At 41.0% G+C, this 23,266-nt stretch overlaps 1 protein-coding gene across 4 annotated transcripts in view; it reads right to left on the reverse strand.

Moving 5' to 3' along the window:
* ADARB2 (adenosine deaminase RNA specific B2 (inactive)) overlaps positions 1 to 23,266 on the reverse strand; it is a 627,544-nt gene that overhangs the window by 377,580 nt on the left and 226,698 nt on the right. The window lies entirely within an intron of this gene.

Below are 23,266 nucleotides of genomic sequence, written 5' to 3' on the forward strand. Positions count from 1 at the left end.
AATTCAAGGAATGCCATGGTTCGCTGGCCACCCACCAGAAGCCAGGGGAGAGGCATGACATGGATTTTCCCCTTTAAGAGGAAACAGGGCCCTGCTGACATCTTTGATCTTTGACTTCTAGCCTTCTGAACCATAAGACAATAAATTTCTGTTTCTTGTTAATCCAACTAGTCCCTGAAATTTTGTTACAGAAGTATAGGCAAACTAAGACACTCACTGACCCAATACATAATGTTATTGAATCTGTGGACAATTATTTATGGAGTCCTTTCTGTATTTCAAGCTCTCAGTTAGGGACTTACATATATGCTAAATTATTTTGATTTATTGACAACAGTATTTCTGCCAGGTCCACATTATTATCCCCATTTTATAGATTGGAAAAACCACGGCACAGAATTAATAAGTACTTTGTCAAAAGTCTTTTTTTAATATATATATTTTATTTTTTTTAAAAAGACACTTAGGTTACAAAAAATGTTTCATAAAAAAATATAAGGGATTCCCATATGTCCCACTCCCCACACCTCCCACTTTTCCCCCCATTAACAACTTCTTTCATTAGTGTGGCACATTTATTGCAATTGATGAACACATTTTGGAGCACTGCCACCAAGCATGGATTACAGATAGAGCCTGACTTTGAGCTAACTGGAGTTTCTTAAGGTTTTTCCATCCAGCTTCCCCCTAACTGTGCTGATCTCTGACCCTTAGATAAATCCTTCCTTGGGCAGGTGATAGTTTTCATTAGATATTGTTATGTGTGGTTGAAATGGGAAGAAAAAAATTTAGAGTGAGGCAATAACAACCTAAGGGGGATATGTTTTCCATTAATGCCTGAAAAGTATATGGAATCAAGATTTGAAAGGACGGTTACCTAAAGTTTTTTTGCTCCAAATGGGATCTTCCATCTCCTCCATATGTTAACTGCAGATATATTCCTGCCTATGTGTCCCATACATTTTCTCAATTCTCATGGGCCCTATCTCTTCACTGCATGTTTTTTCCTACATTGGAACATTGCTTAGGACCAGTTTCAGGTGCAAGATATTTCATTTATGAAATAGATCTGATTGTAGGAAGCCAGGCAGCCTTGCCGCTCTCCTTTCTGTGTCACAAAGCTAGGCTTTCCTTAGTCAGGTCAGTCCTGCTGCTTTCCTCCCAGCATATTCCCATTAAATTCTTTAGCACATTGACACCTATGCTTGTCCAAGTCTCCCCACCATGATTCACCCTCAGATGGATGTGGATCATTAAAGAATGTGAGGAACAGGGAAATCCTGACTCTTCCCTCAAGACTTCTGGAATCTCTAGCATAAATCTCTCTGTATCTGCACCTTTCCTCTAATTCTTCTCTTCAGTTGAAAGAGAGGATTTGTCTCACCTGCTGCCCACCTTACACAGGACATTCGCCCACCACAAAAAAATGTCCAGCTCAAAGTGTCAGTAACAGTGAGATTGAGAAGTTTGCTCTTACTACTCACCTATTTCTCTCCACAAACTTCCAGAGCTGTCTCCTTCACTGTCTACCATGTACTCATGTTTCAATCCATTCCAATGTCACTTCTGGCCCTATACATCACTGAAACACCCCTCTCAAAGGTCATTGGTGACTTAAAAATTTAAATCAAATAATTGTAACTTACAAATCCGGTGTGATTCCTACAAGAATATACCTTGTCTATATTGTACTTCCAGCATCCTCAAAGCTCCATAAAATGTCTTAGGCTACAAACTTACATCAAATGCTTTATGCCTTTAATTTGAATTAGAGCAAATATCCTTGGATATGGTTCCCAAAGACTTTAATTATTGATGTTCCCACCATCTGCTTTCTGCAGGGCATTTTCTAATATCACCAGTGCATTTTACCCTGAAAACAAATCATCCCTTGAATGCTTTGTTGATGCTTCATTTTCTCCCTTCAAGATACTGTATCTATAATGCCCCATACAGAATTGTTGTTTTAAAGAAACCAACAAAACCAATATTGAGAATCACTTTTTAATCCTTTTCCTTCTTAATCATAAGGATCAGGTCTTCCCATACTATTTTCTGGACTTCTGATCTTGGATAATCAACAGCTTCCTATGTCTAATCAACGGGAAAAAAAAAGTCTCTCCATGGCACTAACTTATCTCACTGTTTGGTCTCCTTTTTGTGGGGCCTCAATGTCTTTGTCCCTCCACAGTCTCACACTTCACATTAGTCTCAGTTACTAAGAGCTGTTGAAACTCCCTCAAGCTGCTGCTCTTCACTTCCCCAAAGTCTGGAGCCATCTTGGCTATTATCTACAAACCTTCAGAGAAACTCTTCAAAGGAAGGAAGAATGAGCACTCTCTCCATTTTCCAGATGGATAAATGGTTGCAGAGATGAAGTGAATGAATGAATAAATTGACTCGGGGGGCAGAGAGAGAGCGTTAAAGCACCTGTGCCCTAACGGAGATGAATTTATCCAATATGCAGATTAAATGCACATGGAAGGCATGAACAACACAAGGGCACTAATTGTTTTTGTTTACAATTTGTATTTTTAAAATAATTACATGCCTGTGTCATATGAAAAAAACAATTTTATGTGCCTTCCTTAACTTATGGTATAGTATTAGCTTCATATTGATTTTCATATAGGGGTATCATAGGCTTTTCGGTATTTTGAGCTTCTAAAAGTCTTAATATGGCCCTAGGTTCTGAGCCTACCCTCCAACCCCCATGAAGGGATGTTTAGAATGCACCATGCTCATATTTCTTCCTCTTTTCCTCTATCATCTGCACATCATTTCACTATTAAATTTGATTGTAGCATACTTATTTGGAACCAACTTTTGTGACCCAGATCCACATTCTCTGGAGTCAAGGGCTTAAGATGCATTTAGATAACAACATTGTACTAGGTCAGGAACATTCTCTAAAGTGATTACAGCACCTTTGATATATTTGACAGGTTCGACAAGTTCATCTATGCAACTACAAATTGTCTGGATCAGAGAAACTATACATAGAATGAAGTGTGCGTTTCAAAGCAGTCCTAGGGATTTGGTGCTCCTGCACTGACATTGAGAGCTGCTACTTTATGCCCATCACAGGAAAGTTCACCCCTTGGTATGAGGTAGTGAAAGGTCTGTTTCATTGCAGAATAAGGAAATACTCTGTGTCAGAAATCAAACTGAAGATTACTTTTTCTCACTCTGCCTTAATGAGTTTTCTTTCTTCCCCCTTCTTTGTATTAATATTCACTCTCTCCTTTCATTCTGCTTTTTATCTGCCTTCATTTATTAAAAGTACAGATATTTAGCAAGTGAGCAACTGAAGACACTTCCGTTACATAAATGTGATTCAGAGAAAGAATTACTAAACTAAACATTTGTGGATGTAAAGGATACAACCCAGGATAGTTTTAAGAGATTCTACTTTTCAGGGCATCTGCAGCTCCATTGTGATCCAGCAGCAGGAAATTAGCACTGTCTCTCTTCGCATCCCTTAGGGCCTTTATGCTCCTTCTCAGTCTATTTAACATCTTCTTCAGCTGGAGCATTTGACTAGAATCAATTAATTTTAGGCTGGCAGTACAACCCAGAGCCCACTCACTGGAGCTTAAAGGCAAGCTTGCTGCCCCATTAGTTCATTGGGTGACCTCAGGCCAGTCCCTGAATCTCTTTGAGCCCTGGCTTCAGCAACTGTAAAATGAAGAGGTTGGATCAGGTAACTGGGTCTCAATTAGGGATGCACAACAGAATAATTGGGGAGAGTGTACCCCCATCTCCCTGAAGATTCTCACTATCAGGTCTGGATGGGACTTGACTTTGGGTGATTGGAAAGTCTCCCAATGTGTCGAGGATAAGAAAGTCTCTGGGGCATCCACTTAATTCCTTCCATCTTTGACACCCTCTGTTTCTTGGTAGAGAACCTTGGGATGCCTTCTATATATAGCAGTAGATCCTTAATGCATGTTTTGACATTAAAAACAACTGAAATCTATCATTTCCATGTGTTTGCTATTTATTTTAGGCCAAGTCTACAAGTATGATATACTTCTAAGTGCTATAACACTACGATAACAAGCTGAAAGGCACGATATATGTTATCTAGGATGTTCCACTCCCTCTCCACAGTAGGACCTAGGGACATTCCATTGACTCAGAGGAAAGCAAATTATTTCTTACAATTCTCTCTGCATACATATCCTATAAATTCCCCTGCCTTTTGTCAATCAACTTAAGAAAACACTAGTGGAAAGCCAGATTACAGTCTTTTAAACAAATTGTTTTGGTGATTCCCACCCACTCCCCTCATTTTTTCTCTTTTCATTTGAAGCCCTGGGTTCAAACAGACAAATCTTTTTGTCATGTTGGGTGCCTGCTGAAGTGTTTATTTGTTTTAATCTTCAATTAGATGCCACCTCTCAAGTGATTCTAGTTCTAGCCATAAGATCACAAGTAAAATCTTCTGACAAAAGATGAGATTGAATTGATTGGGGTGTACCTGGACCTTATCACCGAATTGTTTCCCGAGTAAAGCAGAGTGAATACAGGTTGTCCTGGCTCTGAACCAGGAGTAAAGATGGGTTAATTCTTATTTCTCAAAGACTGAAGATGAGCCTAGCACCTGCTAGTGTTACAGACTTGGCAGGCAGGGGAAAGGCTGGCAGTTGTTACTGAATAGTACCTCTGGCCTCAGTCCCTTCTTGGTGTGCCAAACAGTCACTGGCGAGCCAGGGAGCATGGACAAACAGAAGTAGGGGGCTCAAAGTCTACCAGGTGGCATTTCACATTTACATTTCCGATTATTTACACATGACCCAAAGGTTATTTTCATGTACCAACCTGAGATTTTTCCAAAGCACGAACATGAACCACGGTCACTGCAGGGTCAACGGGAAAGAGATTTCATACAATGATTTTTTATGAAATCAACCACATTGTGCCTTTTCTTAAACAGACTCTGTCTTAAATATTTTACAAATATTAAAACATTGTATCATCTTAACAACCTCAGGAGGTAGATTCAACTTTTATTCCCATTTTGTGCAAGAGGCACAGAGAGCCACAAAGCCAGGAGGCAGCAGGCGGGCTGCTTCAAACCCACATCCGCTGGCACCCAGGTCGGTGCACTCAGTGTCTCCCATCTTGGATCACAACTTGATACTGTGAAATCTGTGGCTTGGGACCATTTCCTCTGAGAAATAAAGGGACCCATTAAATGCCGGTCATTATTTCCAAACAAGATTTAGGTCACGTGGTTTCTGAGTCTTACTTTTCCTGGGCTGCTATAACAAAGTACCATAGCCTAGTGGCCTATAGCAACAAGAATTTATCATCTCACAGTCTCTGGTGGTAAAACATCCAAAATCAAGGTGTCAGCAGGATTGAGCTTTCTCTGAAGTCTATAGCATTCTGGGGGTGGCCAACAGTCCATAATTCCAGCTCTGCCTCCATCACATGGCCATCTCTCTCCTCATCCGGCTCCTACAATTGTGCCCCAATTTCCTCTGCTGCTAAGAACTGCAGTCATTTTGGAGTTAGGCCCACCCTCATTCAGTTTGGTCTCACCTTAACTAATAACATCTGCAAAGATCCTATTTACAAATGGCTTCACATGGACAAGACTGGGAAGCAGGACTTGAACACGGCTTTGTGGGCATGTGATTCAGTCCAGCAGTTTGTCAATGAAACAAAACAACAACAACAACAACAACAAAAATGGAATTGGAATTGGCTGGATTTTTCTGAGCTTCATAGTTGCCATGAAACTCAAGTATCTCAGAAAGCCTGGGACAGACTTAATTGTGAAAAACAAACAGACAGAATCTCTATTAGCTGTCAAAACTAACTCTACAGAGCTGACATCACATAAAGCACTCGGTTTCTGGCAGGAGAGAAAGAGCCCTGAGCATTTTATGTATATATATATTTGTTTTTATATATATATATATATTTGTTTTTTCTCCCCAGTACCTCCCTCTGCCTTTTATTGACTCTATGCCCAAACCATATTTGACTTGAAAGCAGCTTAATTTTTTTTTTTTTTTTTTTTTTTTTTACAGAAAGGAGCAGGAGAGACATTCTAGTAGCAAGTACCTTCACACGAGGGTAAGTGCAATTCACCAGTTTGGGATTTGGGGGTTGTTTTTGAAGGAGTAAACACAGTTGGGGTGTTAGAGCAGTTTGTGTTGCCTGATGCTAAAACAGGGTGAGAAGTGAGGGTTGTGGGAAGATCGGCCATGCACCTTACAGAGAGTGCAGTGCGGAGGCACTCTCCCAGGAGGTGTGTTTTCAGGTGGAATGCAAAGCTTGCAGCTCTCCAGCCTTCTCCTTCCACTAAGGCGATGTATCGCCCGGTTGGGCCCCTCCTGGGTAATTACTTGGTCTCCTGTGGGGATTGGAGAAAGCTGGCAGCTATCTCTGCTGCGAAGGTGGGGTGTCTCAAGTGAGGAGATCTAAAGGAATTAAGGACAGGGAACACTACCTACAGGTCCGGAGAGGGAGAAAAATCATACCTGGGTTTCTTTGAAACACTACTTTTATCTTATTCCCTCAATTATAGTCCTGTCTCTGTAAACAAAACGTGTCTCGATTCTCAATCTATCTACTGAGTATTCAGATGGTATTTGTCTTCCGTAGGGGCCTCTTTTCTCCCACTTCTCCACTGGTCCTTATATTCAAACTTCACCATCTTTTTTGGGGCCCCTTCTAGCTCCAATATATCACAGCTCTGTCATTTTCCATATTTTGTGTAGACTCACTTCAGAATGCTGGGGTGTAGATTCTAGCAACGGTGTCTATCAGACTTAAAATTTCTCCTAGTGTGATTAATTTTTTTCCCTACCATTTTTTTTCCCTGTAAATGGGGGGAAAAAAAGAAACAGAGAATAGGGAAAGCCTTCTTCGTCCTTTAAAAGTAGCTCCTCCCATGGGCTGTTATAGCCCTCTCTGTTTTACCAGAGAGGAAATTTATGTTTTAGCCTGAATTCTGCATAAGCCTGTGTGATATGTGACTTAATGAATGAGCATTCTCATGAGAAAGAAGAAATGCATTAGGCTTATCTAAATGAAAAAACACATGCATAAAAAGGGTAGAGAAAACCATAAACTCCCTGTGCCACCAGACAGTGTGATGAAGTGGGAAGACTCATGGCTTGGAGTGTGGCGGTAGAAGTGAGACTGAACAGTACCAGTGGGGGACCGTGGACTGAAGACTGGACCTCTCAGAGCTACCACGTCCTTACTGGTAAAATGAGACTAAACGTATCTCCGTTGCCGATTCTGATGGGTGGGTTAGAGATGATGAACATTCTCAATAAGCCTTAGCCTTTATTAATTATTCTGTTTAAAGTCTTTCATGTGAAGCAATAAAATAGAACAAAGGCAGACTTATCTCCTTATAGGATATTTAAAAGCAGTTGCTGGTTTGCTTCCACCCTGGCTCCCAAGCCAAATATCCCCGATGTTTTCAATTAATGGCAAATGCGTGAGCACAGACTTGGCAGTCCAACGTGCCGAGGTGCAAGCTGGAATCAACGAGATTGCAAAGCATAGTCGGATTGCCCTGCACTTGGTGAACCTGGGCAAATAACTCTGAGCTATGTGGGTCTACTTCCCTAACAGAGTCATGAGAGCTAATGTCCCAAAAAAGAGAGCTTTGAGAAAATGTTAGCTGGTTGTAATTCATAAATACCTTGTTGGCAGTGTCCACCAGGCACATTCTCCCACCAGCAGTACGTCGGACAGGAGCGCCGGGGCCACCGAAAGCACATATGACATTGTTTTGAAGCTTCCTTTATATCCAAACACCAGCAAAGATGATTGAAAACCAAAACACTTCTTTAGGAATAAATGACTAGCTGGATAATGGCTTGAGGCACATTCTCCCAGCTGGTCGATAATGCCTTTATTTTAGTGGGTGGGGGAAGCAGCAGGCTAGAACCTAAAAGTCTAAGTGCATATATGGATGGAGAATGGAAGAATGTCCAATGAACATAAATCCTGATAATAAGGCACATCTCAAAACCTCAGGTTTGTCCCCAGGAGACCCACATAAACCTATAAGCTTCCAGACAGTGCACATAATGAGATCTCACTTAAATGAAGGGGAGAAATAACATCATATTTTATTACCCCAGGGCATATGCAGGGCAGGGGGCCTGGCATTTGACCTTCCCAGTGGTGGTTACTGCTCATTTAAGTAAACTCTCATTACATTTTTTTTCTTCTATTTTGCCCTGAAACAGTAATGAGCCCTGATTATTGTTGCCTGTATAAACTTCACCTTCAGTCACCTTTCCATCAACTTACAGGCTGTGAACTGGGCATCACCCATGGATCTTAAAGCACGAGTCCTCCCAGAACCCCACTTCCCTTTTAGACCAGAGCCCTCCTGGAATGCTGTGCCCCTGAGAAGGTTTAGGGTCTCAAAGACAATTTAAATCCTAATTTGGACATTTATCTTTATATAAACAAGCAATAAATAATTGCCTTTGCCACAAAATACTCTGCCCCAGACTAATACAAGGATGAATTAATAACTTTCTAGCATAGTATTTCTGTAAATATGTTCCAAAGAGCACTAGAACAGTGAGAAGTTTAAAATGTTTGGAAAATATTTCAAATATATTATACTTCCTTTGTGGAAATAACACCAGCATATTAAGTATCCAGATTATGTCCTGTAGTAAGGAAACTTCTTAATCTTGTACTTCTTGATCTTATTTGACCATTATGGTCTCTTTTTTCCTGCTAAGCCAATTAATGTCCTAAGGCACAAGCATGCTGAGAAACAAGGTTTTAACCCATTCATGTATGAGTGATTTTCCATATCTTTTTGATTATTCAACCACAATTATAGGATTCTAATAATTCTACACATATCCAAGATGTAAAGGTTGGATTCTGGGGATGAACAGGAAAGACAGAGAGCAAGGGAGGCCTAGAGAGAGAGACAAAGACAAAAATCAGAGAGAGAAATGAGGTGGGAGATTGATTTAGTTTCTAAAGGGAGAAGGATTCTAAATGTGAAAAAGAGCAGAGGACAATTTTTCTTTACTAAAATTCGAAGGCCAGACAAGACTTGGAAGGCCTTTGGCATTTTCATATTTACATTCCCATGTTTCCAGTCCTCTCTGAGCAATGCTACATTCCGTGAGAGGTAATTTCGACTAGTTGTAAATGGGAAGCACGCACTTGGGGGGAGGAGGGGGTGGCTTGTGAGGGGCTGGCTGACCATTTGGCATCCACATCTCAAATTCGCCCTGCTGTTCTCCATGCACTGGACCTGGCACAGATGCATGGTATGGGTTAAATGCTATGCTTTACTGGATTTTACAAATTTGGAACTTCTCAAAGTTCTCAAGCTGTATTCCCTGCAATTGTCAAGGATTTTGAAGACTTCTTTTCATTGTAACCTCCTCTGGGTCTCTTTTACTTTAGCCCTTGTTTCTTGGTTAGCTTATCATCAATGGAAGGCAAATTTCCTTGAAAGCCTCCTCATGGAGGCATATGCACTGGCTTAGGAACAGAGGGGGCAATAACCATTTATAACTGCCTTCTATCACACAAGAATCCCAGGAAGAGAGGATTATTGCAAGAGACATGGTGGTGGCCACAAGGGAAAGACAGGGTAGTAAGGGACAAGAGCTGTGCCATATAGAAGAAAATGGATAATGGGGCTTCCAGGAGTGAGCATCTGCATGACACAGTTGGGTGGCCTTTCTCTGGCTTACTGTTTGCTAGGTACAGGGAGGGACATAGAGCCTAACAACTAGACCTTGTTTGCAAAAAGCTTCTTTTGATGGACTCATGAATACTAAATCTTACAAAGAGTTTTAGTTACCTGCCTCAACTTACAGACGGCATTTAAAGATCTCTTAAAGACTGAAATTATATTCTTACATGTTGTGTTAAACGTTCCCATATAAGACCCCCCTAGGTCTTTTCTATGTCACTAGTCAGTAGCGAGTGCCACACTAAGTGTCAACATTAACTCCTGCCTGCTAGGAATGGTAAAAACTTTCATTTTGGAGGGATTAAAGTGCAGAGAAGTGAAAAAGATATGGTCCTAGCCACCAAGGAGCTTTTATTCTAGTGTATTATGCAAGGCATAATTTTGATAGAGTGGTCAGAGAATAAAGAGCTCTGAGAAGCATAGAGGAAGCAACCCATCCAGCAGGGAGGATCTTGGGTGGGGGGTTGGAGGTGGAAGGATGAGGCAGGGTTGTCATCATGCTTCCCAGGTGAAATGAAACCTCAGCTGAGTCTTTTAAAATGTTAAGTAGGTGTTATCCTAATAAAGTAGAGGAAAAAGAGTTTCTAAACCAAGGGAGCATTTGCAAGGGCGCAAGGGGAAATGGGTGTGTTTGCAAAGAACTACAGAATAAACTTTTAACAGATTATAGAGTTCACATGGTTAATGATGAGTAATGAATTTAAAGAGCTAAGTATAGATGTATGGATCAAATTATGGGTGGGTTCATGAAGATTTTTAGCAGTAAAGTGGCATGGTCAGATAGGTATTTAGTTAGGTATCTCGGGCCCTGGGTTAGGATTAGACCAGAGGGTTTCAGGGAAGAAACACCAAAGGCCATTTTTAAAGGATATTCGGAGCTATCACAATTTACTAATTTGAAACTAAGCATTTAAGAAGTTAAGTATAATGTTCAAGATTCAACATTTCCTAAGTGATGGAGGTCAGGATTCAAATATAGTTCCTTCTATTCAGAAGTCCATGCTTTTAATTAGTATTTTATTCTGCCATATTGAAAAGTATTTGGCTTATTGAGTTTGAAGGATTTTGGAATAACCCGAAAACTGGGATGATGAGTCCAAAGTTTAAGGAGGTGGAACATCTGGAGATGCTGTCACTCTAGCCAGGGTGGACACGAGGGTCAACATGTACTTTTGAGTAAATGTCCAAAAGCTTGAAAAATGACATGATCATTCCCAGATATCTACCTGTCTTAAACTACCACCAACCACTGGTTCTGCGAAGGAAGACACACCACAGAGAAAAATCAGGATAACTTTGTCCAGACATATTTTCTATCAGTTCTGTCTCCTGACTGGAAAGGAGGAACTGGGACTCCATTACAAATGAGATAACCTCAAGGAATACAACTAACACAACATTCTGAGTTGAAAGCTGAGGAAAGAGTGTCCATTGTCTCAGCCACTGAGCAGCCAAAATAAAGGAAGCAGACAGCTTTCATAGCGCACTTGTCAGGGACTTTGGTGGCAGTGCTTCGGCCAGCCAGGGCTATGAAGCAGAGCAGCTTTGAGGACATGGCTATGCTTACAGGCTATGCAGCAGACCTTGCTGTGGCAGCAGAGAATCTAGGTCCTAAAAGCTTTGAAGCAAACTTCCAATAAATGTGGATTTAGCAATATCATCAGTTTAGAGTTGGCGATTAAGGATAAAGCATCTGGGAAAACAGCACGGAGCCACAGACAGAGAAAATACCAAGATGTTCGCAGGGGAGGAAGGTCCCAGAAAGAAGACTTAAAAGGGAGAACAAGGGTGATTTAAAGAATAGGAGAAAATGGACACACAGAAACCCCAAACAGAGCGTTTTAAGGAGTGAGAGATAAATGGTATTGGATGCAACCAATTGTTTTAATCTGATAATTGCACATTGGGTTTAGCATCACAAAGTCATTGGTGACCTTACAAACATCAATTATGGATTTGAATTTGGGATGAGAATCAACGTTCAATCATTATAAGAGTCAACGCACTTGAGGAAGTTCAGGTTGTATCAATACTCTTTTAAGAAATGTGTCTAAAAAGGTAGGTACAGAAAAAGAGCAGATTACTAGAGAAGCACAAAAGATCAGGGAAAGGCATCAACTCAGAGTATAATTTTAGGTCCAAGGAAAAAACCAAGGGGAAAGATGAAGGTATTAGAAAGACGTGTGATAATTAATAGAGTAAAATCCTAATAGATGTGGGAAATAGGAAATAAATCACCCAAGGATAGGAGAGAGAAGGCTTTGAAAGGGCATCCATCCTGGAATTTTGGAAAGAAGGAGGGATTTTGGGAAGAAGTTGCAAAGATGTTTTCATGTAGGGCAATGGAAAGTGGATATAGGACATATTTGACAGGTAAGTCTAAAGCTCTAATAGTATAACTACCTCCTTACCCCAAACCTTTTTAATGAATTGGAGGCATCCTTTCTTTGTTCACCTTCATAAAGTCAAATTTGGGAGGATTAAGAACAGTGTATTTAGTAGTATCTCACTAGCTCCTGATCTCAAGGGGCTAACTGAGCTCTTAAACAGTTGTACGACTCTGGTGTTCTAATCCTCATGGGGAGGGAACACTTCTGGTGGGATTCCTTTGCTTCTTTGTAAAATTCCTCCCTTTCAGTCTTTCTACTCAGCTAGCATTAGATCATCTTGGTTGCTATGGATCCAAAATAATTTTATCCTAAAAGCTTTTCACTTTGGTCCCACCTCACCGCTCATGTCTCGCTACTTCCAACTCACCCAACATTTTTTTATCAGCTACTATGAACCCTGGAGTGTACTAGACACAGGGGAAATTTAAAGGAGTAAAATGTGCAGCTTTTCTCCTTTTGGGGATTACAGTCTGATTCGGGAGCAATGCTAAGTATGTAAATGTTGGAACTTAAAGGGCAGCATATGGTAAATGACAATTGAATGGCCTAGACTTCAAGCAGCACAGTCCTTCACTGAGGATCTTGGTGGAGCCTGATAGAAAAGTAAGCTTCGTGGAGGAGGTGAGATTGCTGCCACCTTTGAATGCTAAATTGGATTTGGAGAGTCAGAGAGGAGAGGTGGGGACACTTTTAACAGAAGGCAAATCAGATTATCTTTCTTCTTTTTTCCCCCTTCCCATTATTCCATGCCTTGGGGAGTGGTCTCAACCTCAGTGAGTATAAAATGTAGATGCCTGGGGAGTATTTTAAGTACAAGGACCACAAATCTAAATCTGAGGAAGTATGTCAGGGTATTTTGATGCCATGGGTCCAAAAGTGATTTAGTATCTTTTCTTGGTCCCTGTGAAAATTCGATGATATGGTGACCTCAATTTGCAATGTGATTTCCCAAGGGAAACATTTTATAAAAACAAAGAAAAAAATGTAAAATGAGTCATTAGCATTTGTTAACCCAATGATGCCTATCTTCAGTGATGGGAATTGGGACTTTTCCTGAGAACTTCCCTCCTTCAGAAGCTCTAGGGAAATATTTACAGCCTGGATCAAGCAAGAGGGGTGCCTCCACCTTCTGTAACCATTTACCTGGTTACATACCCAGCTGGGTATTTGCATACCCAGCCTCACATTACTGGTCTAGATCAAAATTAATCTGGACTGAGGAAAAGGCATGAACTCCCAGACACTTTAACTGGTATGGCATTGGCTACTTCATAGAACCTTAGAAAGACTTTATAATTGTGTGTTAGCCTATTGAGCGGTATCTCAGGGACACCTGTGCAGCAGAACATTAAAGAGAAGGCCATGCCAGGGTCAGGTTGGAACAGGTCCTCCTGCATTTGATGTTTTCTACAACAAATCCCTGAGGAGTCCAGACTTGGGCCCGATTTGCAGCTTATTTAGACTTCCTAGATAGAGAGAGCCTTATGTTCCTTGAAAACTTTGGAAATTTTTAGAGTTGGTAAATTCTAGATATTCAACACCAAATAAACACTTATAAGAACACTAGTATTATGTCCATTTTTGCATCCCATAAAGTAGTTGTCTTGAAAGGTGGAGGTATTTGTATATGTGAGTTGATCAACTGTCATGTGGAAAGAAAATATTAGAACATCCATTTGCACATATTTTTGTCTCAGTATTTTAATATTTGCCGTGTGTGTATTTTATGTATATTTAAAATTGTAAATTGTAGGTATAGTACATGTATATATCATATATAAATAAATATGTATAAAGTGCTTGCCTCAAAAAAGGTACATTTTTGACAGAAGTGTGTGATCTGAGTGAGAAAGGAGCAAAACAAACCTATGTTGTTAGAAGTTAGGATAGTATTAACATTTATCTTTGGGAGACTAAGGAATGGAAGAGAAAGGGCTTCTGAGGTGCTGGTGAAGTTTGATTTTTTTGATCTGGGTGCTTGATAAACCATTATATTCAGTTTGTGGAGATTCGTCAAATTAGACACCTATTATTTAGCCATTTTTCCTGTATACCTTTTACTTCAAAAAAAAAAAGAAAGCTTTAAAAACTTGGAGGCCACTACTTTAGTGACCACTGATGACCAGAAAACACTTACTGGTTATTTTTTTTTAAGATTTGCTTGTTTTTTAGAATTTCTCTCTCCTCTCCCTTTCCCCCGCCCCCCATTGTCTGCTCTCTGTGTCCATTCACTGTGTGTTCTTCTGTGTCTGCTTGCATTCTCGTCAGGTGGCACTAGGAATCTATATCTCTTTTTGTTGTATCCTCTTGCTGTGTCAGCTCTCTGTGTGTATGGCACCACTCCTAGGCAAGCTGTGTTTTTTGCGCAGGGTGGCTCTCCTTGCGGGGTGCACTCCTTGTGCATGGGGCACCCCTACGCGGGGGGCATGCTTGAGTGGCACAGCACTCCTTGCGTGCGGCAGCTCTGCACGTGGGCCAGCTCACTACATGGGCCAGGAGGCCCTGGGTATCTAACCCAGGACCTCCCATGTGGTAGGCGGATGCTCTGTCAGTTGAAGCACATCCACTTCCCGTTTACTGGTTATTAATGGATTGATTAATGTTTCACTTTTCCTGACTAACCTTTGATTTACTCTTGGACTGAGAATCCCAGGTTCTTGGTGATGCCAAGAGCACCAAAAGGATTTTGGTTAAATGTCCAGAGTAATCCTGTAAATTTGTTCAAAGCCTAATTGGTAGGTGCAATGCCCAGTGATGTTTGGAGGGTTCAGAATTAGCTTAGAAGTACTTGCAAGTGTACTAGTTTTCCAGAACCATTTGATGTTTTTCAATAGGTCTATGGAGTTCCTAAAAGTCATTCTGGAGCTTGGAAAAGGCTTTCCAGGGCCCAGACACCATTTCACCCCCCAGAACCGAGCCATTCCCATGCCTTGCAGAAGAATGCAAGAAAGTCATGGCTTCTAATCCAGTGATCCTGACACTCTATACTCTTCAGACTCCTTGAAATCCAGATGCTCTGCAAAGATTTCTAGCTACAAATACTCTTCTTCTATTTTTATATTAATAGCTGCTCTGTGTCCACATTACAAACTTCTATGGGTCTGAGAGAAGAGTAGCATGCAATTGCTTTCTCCATTTTAAAATCTTTTCCTCTATCTTTAGAGAATTGGCAGTGGCTAATTCTTGTCTCTTATTTCTGTGCCTATTTGACAGCACAGCCAAGGAAACCCTGGAACAGATATTATTCTCATGGTCAGGATCAGGCCAGGAGTTTGAGTTTAGCACTATTAAGTAACAAGCTAAATCACTTATGTGGGACCATAAGAGTTTCTAGGAGTGGCCAATTGTCATTGCTTCATTCCAGTATTGCTTCATTCCTTGATGCTTCTGAACTATGAATCTCCTAAGGTAGATGGACTCTGTATTTGTTGACAGAATCAATTGTGCCCACCCCCTTCTCTTATTTTAACAGTCATCTCATTTTCACATGTTACTAATATCTGTCTCCAAGAATTATTACCCGTGTATGCCATCTCATAATGACAGGGAAGTAATATATAGCAGTTGGGGGCAGGTGTTGAGAATAGGAGAGAGTGCTTAAAATGAGTTAACATTTAGCACAATTAGATTACTTCTCCATAAACCAATCATGATAAATTAAATATTATTCTGATAAAACAGGATACCCATCTTTTCTCCTCCTCCAATCTGTCATGCCTTTGGAGGTTACTATGACATCATCTGTCCTTCCAGGGTTCTGCTAGACATATTATCTCTGGGAAACAGAGAAACCAGTCTCTTCTGCTCTCCCCAACTGAGCAAATGTAAAAACATTGAAGAGAATCCCTCCTACCTGTTAATATAATCTTCATACACGAGTCAGTCTGATTCACAGGGTAAAATGAAATGAACATTCGCCAATACTTCAGCATCAGTGTAGCTAAGGTCTTGGTAAACACAATATACCGAGATGATATTGTGCTCTGTTTCCTTAGATTAAATATATCTCATCCTTAGATTTATACTGGCACTTTATGGCTTCTGCAAATGACTGCCTCAGCGCTGTAAAGTAATTCCACCCTGTCATATTTGTCTTTGGAAATTGTAACAAATTACGGTGATTTATAACATCAAACTCAACTCTTCCATTTTTTCCCAGACGGGAATGTCGCTGATGGCAAGATTCTAGGCCATCCATTTATTCTCTGTGGAAGGTGACAGTGAAACATGTTTCATCTCTCTGGCATGACACTTGCTTTCCCTTTGAGGGGAGCCTGTCAACATAACTCAAGCTGTCAAAGGTACCTTTGCAAAAGTGTCCTGAAACAAATCTAAGGCTCTGCTTACGTGAGGCCTCCTAATGAGGTGTGACTTCTCCACGGGGGGATGAGTGGCTGGCTTCCCCAATCTCCTTTGTCTTTGACCCCCTGCAGTCTCTATTCAGTCAATAGAAGTCAAACCCTTATCTGTCATGGTGTAAGGACAGAGCCTGTAGGACTCAGGCAAACCAGCTATGTAAGTATAGTACTTTTCCTTTCTAATCCTTTTTTTTTTTTAATGTAATCAAATGTCAAAACTGTCTCATGGTTTTCCAGCTATCTCAGAACCCCAACCTTTTAGAGTGCAAAAGAAAATGTAGAGAGGTGGGCAAATCAAGCCCAGGAAACTTGAGTGATTGGTTTAAGATTACAGACTATCAGTGGTAGATCTGATTCCAAAGTCCTGCATCCCTGCTTGGCATAATCTTGCAAACCTTTGGGCCATCTTCCTCTTCACCATCTAGGCTCAAGAGACATCATCACTCAAGAAAACTCATTGGAAATGTAAGTCAACTACTCACATCTCCCTTCCCACCTCACAAAATGACAATACATCAAACATGGGGGAGTTAACTAGAATAATTTTTGTATTATTCACAGTAGGGTAGTACAGCACCCATTTTTTTCAAATGGAATACGAATCTTATATTACTCAGGCAGTCACGCTTTTCAACGGACTATTACATCGCACTATTATTATGTGAGAGTCAAAGGGGGTGGGCATTATCCTTATATGACAAAAGTCAATCCCAGAGAGGTTAAGTGACTTGTCCAGAACTGGTACTGGACATGGGTCTTTGGATTCTAAGGCCAAGGTTTCCTCTATGAAAATATGGCAAAGGCATAACAACTTTAGAGGGTTAAAATATAGAAATTCAAATGACAACAATCTGGGGTCAAAGTCTGAATTCATGATATAGCTTCTTTGTGATCTTGGGTATATAACTTAAAATGTAATGGCCTCTATTTCTTCTTTTGTCCAGCAGTGCAACAGGTATATAGTCTATTTCCCATGTTTTGTTTTGTTTTGTTTTGTTTTGTTTGAGGAAAAAAATTGATAAGAGGAAAAGGAGTGAAGTCCTTCCATCTTACCATATGTCTTGCACATAGTAAGTGCTCAGTAAATAGTAGCTGGTATTGTTTCTTTCCATGGACTGGCCTAGCCTGATATAAACACATCAGCCAGTACCTTATACCTCTACTTCATAGACATCTAGTTCTCCTTTCAGAGACAAACAGCATGTTAGACTTGGTACTCATACTTTTAATGTCTCTGGGGCAATACTAAAGACACAAGTTCCGTTTCTTTAACCCTGGGGAAAAGAAACATGAATGAAAGGTAAAGAGAAGGTTGGCCATATTAGAGGTCATTCTTAATGGCTTCCTCAAGTCACTCTACCTACAGAAGCTCACTCTTGCTTTTACTTCACAAAGAAATTTAAAGCAACACACTACTATTTGACAGTTTTGCTTTTATTTACAGGGGCTGGATCAAATGTATATTTTATGTGATAAGTGGGAAGTGTCAAAATGCACCACATATAAAGTGGTGACAAAAGAAATCATTTCAATAAAATTACATAATGTAAAACAAATCATTGAAACAGCCACATTAAATATGATTTGCATGCAACATAACATTATACAATTTTTGACACTCTGTAGAGAGGTATTAGGGTCGAAGTAACTACGGTTGGAAAGCAATTTGCAGAATTTCTGTTCTTTTAGCTGGTTTGAAAGCAGTGATAATTTTTGGGGGTAGCTGACAAGTGAACAAAAAACAATAATTGAATAGTACCATTTTACCCAGAAGGCAAGCTGATAATTAGAGGTTTAACAGACAGTTTGGATTTTATCTGAACAGTGGCAGCTCTGGCTTTTTTTAAAAAAATAGGAGCCAAATCGAGGCCCCTATTCTCAACAATAAAAGAAGAAAGCAGGATTTCATTTTCAATTCCTCATTCCTGGCTAACACATGTTTTCTTGTCCCTAAAGGGAAGTCCATGGGCCCTATGATGAGAAGGATGCATTCATTCAATAACCTCGGAAACAATGAGAATTTCTCAGTAGCCAACATGATCAGAAATATGATGTAAATAAAATCAGTCTGTGCCAGCCACGGTACTTTGGGAAAACAACTGCTAACAACCTCCTGGCCTACTTGCCTTATGAAATACTCCGCAGGGACAGGATTCTCACCTGCACATCTTAGAAAAGTTTCCCAACTCAGACACAGTTTAGATCCCACCATCACAGCCATCTGGTCTAGCAGATTGTTATCCAAGTCATGTTTTTAAACTTGCAATTTGGTCCCTGGACTATTTCGCTCGCGGTTACTAAGTGCTTAGCTGCTTGCATCTCCTATCTGAAGTTGATATGGTCTAGCTCATCATACACCGAAAAGATACCATATATGAAAATATATGGGAGACTCTCACTTCCCTTACCTTCTGCATTCTAATATGATAAGGCAATGACATTCATGGAAAAATCTGAATCAGAAGTGAAACCAGGAGAAACTGAAATTCAAAGTTCTACTTGTTCTTCTTTTCTATATCTCATTTAAGGGGACTGCCTATTAAGGTTCAAATATTAAAAGAATTACTCCTGTGAAGGACATCCTAGGAGGGTCTTTAGAGCAAATAAAAGGCCTGTTGCAATCAATATGCTGGAAACACATTTTAAAATAGCTCCCTATTCCTTTTAATAGTACACACTGATAAAAAACAAAACAAAACACGCCTGTTATTTCAGTATTCCATTTTTGATAGCTCGTTGTATCTAAAAAAGGATCAATTAAAGCTCTCACAAAATCCTCAAACTTAGTTGAAGGGCAATTTAGACATCATAGTAACATGCAGATGATGCTGTCCATTGTTACGTTTATTTAATCTTGAAACTATTCATGTCTCCTGCGAAGCTTTGCAGATGAAGAGATTTCACACTGGCAAAGAAATGCTAACATCAGAAGAAAGACAAATTGTAACCAACCTTATTCTTTAGCGGACGAAGGGGGCTTTTGAAATAAAAAATATACCTGAAAAAGGACGGGATGGAAATATTTGTGCCTATGTTCTTCAGACTAACCAGGAAGTTGTATTCATTATTCACCCTGAAGAGGCAGGACCAGGTTCACTTATCAGTATTAAGTTGAAAATTCTTTGCTGGTGCTGGCTAAGCCTTGGCAAAAATTTCTTAAGCTCAGCCTAGTCAAGCAAATTTTGTCTTTATTTTAAGGAATTAAGAATCTGGGAAAAATGGGGCCTTGTAGCGTTTTTGAGGAGGCCCGTGCATAGCTTTTATTGAAAGCAATCTTTCAGCTGTGGAAAAGAACAAAACTGATAGCTCCAGGGACTCATGGTTTCTTGATCAAGGGAGGACTCAATGCCTGTTTCCCTATGCCACGGCTAGAACAGTCTTGAGTGGAATGCAAGAGCAGGAGCCAAGCGCACTCTCCCAGCTTAATACGCTTCATAAAATGTTCCATCCAGGTAACCTTGGCTTTCAATGAATATCAAAAACTGACATGAAGGATTTTTTAAGAAAAGGACCAAAGAAAAGGCAAAAGGAGGAAAACAGAGCCTCGGGAGGTGCCCTAGTGCTGGCGAGGGCTTGCACGGTCTGTGATTCCCAGGCTCATCAGGTCCCCTCAGCTCCAGGTGGCAGAGCGTCCTCCTCCTCGGGGGTCGTGGCCCAGGCGCGGAAGGAAGCCTTCCAAGGGTGAGTGCAGGACGCGTGAGCTGGCTCTCCACGTCCCTGGAAGGGCTGTGGTGGGTGCCTCCACTTGTTCATGCACTCCAGATCCAGGTTGCTCAGGGGCAGCAGCTTTGGAAAATATACTGAGCGTCATGTAGCGTTTCACCCCCGGGGACAGAGCACAGGGAGGCAGGACACAGAGTGCAGACCCAACCACATGGCAGGCAGGAAAGCTCTCCTTTCTGGGTTTCAGCGGCTCCCCCTCAGTTTATCTCCACAATGGGGGCCTCATGATGGGAGTACCATTACGACGGGATGGAGAGGGGACTCAGTGGGTGGCGAGGCCATGCATGGTGAGCAGGAGAATGCCAGGGCCTGGGAATTTAGGGAGGGGGCGGGGAAAAAGGCGTTGATATGTATATACTTTACAAATGTATTTTATAGATATACATACATTTGCATGTATGCCTAATATACTACATTACATGACATTATATGACATTACATTACAGAAGGAATTTTGTGTGGTTGCTAGGAAGTTTGGGAGACTCAGTGAGCCAGATTCTTCTAATGAACTCCCCAAAAATATGGGTTGAAAAATCAGTCCTGGCCTGTCAAACTGTCTCACAGCTATCTGCCCTTAGAAATCTCTGTGTCCAATCTGTTTTGAAGAGGGTGTGAGATGATATACCTATTCCTCTCTGCTTCATATATGAGTTTTACTTATGCCACAGATAGATTTTCTGGACCAAAAGTGGTTGACAGGATAAACAAACACGTGCTTCTTCTGAAAGGCTATATATATGTATTACAATTCACTTCCATTTTATATCTTTCATACATTTAAAGAGAATGAAAGGTTATAAAGTCCGTTTGTTTTGGACATTTGGGGGATATTTTCAACTCCTATGGGATAAACAGTAGACACTTTGGGATACAAAACGAAGCAAAACAAACTACTATCAAGTAGTACTGAGAAGGAAGGAGAAATGGTGTCCTTGTAAGTAGAAATAGTTGAAGTGAGTAAAAACTGGTAGCAAACTTGGTGTTTTGTAAAAATGTTGTTTCTTCAGGACGATTCTTCCCTGCTCCTCCTTGCTTCACTCCTTCCCTTTCACCTTTAGGAAGACGGTTGCTCTTAGCCAGGAAAAGATTCGCTTCCAGCTATGGAAATAACGTTGCTATAGCAGCCCGAATGATGTTATTACCTTATCGCTAGCGTGTGGGGAATGGGCGATGGAAGGGAGGATGGTGGAGGGAGCTACTGGTGACCACACTGCACTTCGTGAAAAACAACACTGAAACTCCTGACATCGACAAAAGTGCGGCACATGCGAGCCTGCGCTCCAAAGGCCTTCGCTGTTTGCTTAAATAATTGCAGCATCTGGACATCCTCGCAGGTGCAGTTAGTCAGCTCCTTAAAGCACTTGAGTGTTTGGAATACTGAACAATCTACTGTCAGCTTAATTAAGCATGGTAACAGAGGGTGCGGAGAGCAGGGATTAGTGCACTCATGGTCCCCAGCCTCTCTTCAGCAGAAACATTTCCCACCGCCAGTCCTGTTCCAAGTGGAAGAGCCAACCAGACTCCAAACCGCAAAACCTGATTTTCACCTTGGATTTTCCTTCTTTGCCTTCTCCTTGCAGGCAGAGGGTTGGTGGGCGGCGAGGCTTTCCCAAATTGGGAAGGGACGTGGGGAGAACCAATTCCCTTTCCAGCCCTAAAATAACCAACTGCAACTCATATTTTGAGCAATCTGTCTCTCTCTCATGTTCTTTGGCAGAGTAAAGATGAGGAACCGAACTTGATATGTATGAACCTTGGCCACTCTCACCAAACCGTTGGAGAACACACAGCAACTATTTTAAGACAGGAGTGTAATCCCTTAAAGGCAGCTTTCTGCCCATTAAGACAGAGGCTAAAAAAAAAAGATGCCAAAATCTTTTCACAAAGGCCACCTCACAGCCGGAGAAAGGTAATGATTTTTACCACCACAGCAGGGTGAGAGTTGGAAACAATGTTGGTGAGGTCAAAAGGGTCCAGAACCCATTACTTATCTGCTGATAACAATTCAAACTAAAAAGGGACTTGACAAATTACTCCCCACAAAGCCGGCTGAGCCTGTGATATTAACCTTCATAATGCTGTGCTAGGGAGGGAATTGAATAAGGACCTGCTGTAGTTGTTAGGAGGAGGAAAGAGCATTCACCACGGGTCCTAGGACTGACACAAGTGCGCTGTTTTTTGAGGAAAGAGTGAACCACCAAATAAACATTGGATGTTCAGAACTGGTAAGATTGTAGAAATTACCAAAGTGTATGTCTTGGGGGTAAACTAAGACAAACCCAGTCAATGTAGGCAGACAAGGAGTACACAGAAGCCATTAGTCAAGAGATTAAAACAATAAGTGAAGATAAGAGCAAGGGCTCGCACCAGGCACGTTGCAATCCTGTTACAGAAATATAAGCAAATGACTGTATCTTTCTACTGAAGCCATGAAAGTGAGGCTGCTGAACAGCCCTGACAAACCTGTGGGGGTTGGAAGCCAAAAATGAAGAGTGGTGCTTGGCGGAGGGTCAAGTGGGTGCATTTCATCTCTACACAGTCGTCTCTTCTGCAGTACTGTTCATTGAGCCCACAAATGTTTACAAAGTACCTCCCATGGACTGGTAGGAGGCTGCTGGGTGTTAGCAACACAGAACCTGCAGCCAGCCTTCTTGGGTTTGGATGCTGACCCTCCTGCTTTCCCCCTGTGTATCTTAGTAAGTTACTTGGTCTTTGTGTGCCTCAGTTTCCTCATATGTGAAATGAGGATAAAAGCAGAATAACCTTTTAGAATTATTATCAGGCTTAAATGAGTTAATAAATTTAAAGTGTGTAGAAGTGGGCCCAGCACACATAGATATGATAAAAGTATGTTGTTATGTATCAAGCTATACTCTGGGGCCATTAGAACAAGGCAGCTAGGCTTAGTATATGTCCCTATGAGGTATACACTTTATCCTGGAAGGCACAAAATTATTGCACACAAGCAACAAGTATGATCACTGCTATGACAGAAGAAGTAGAGGGCTGTAGCACTCTACCTGATCTGTTGGGGTCAAGGAAGGCTAATTAGAAGGAGTGGCTTTCTTTTTAAGCAT

The sequence above is a fragment of the Dasypus novemcinctus genome, chromosome 5, assembly GCF_030445035.2.
Source record: "Dasypus novemcinctus isolate mDasNov1 chromosome 5, mDasNov1.1.hap2, whole genome shotgun sequence".
Lineage (NCBI taxonomy): Eukaryota > Metazoa > Chordata > Mammalia > Cingulata > Dasypodidae > Dasypus > Dasypus novemcinctus.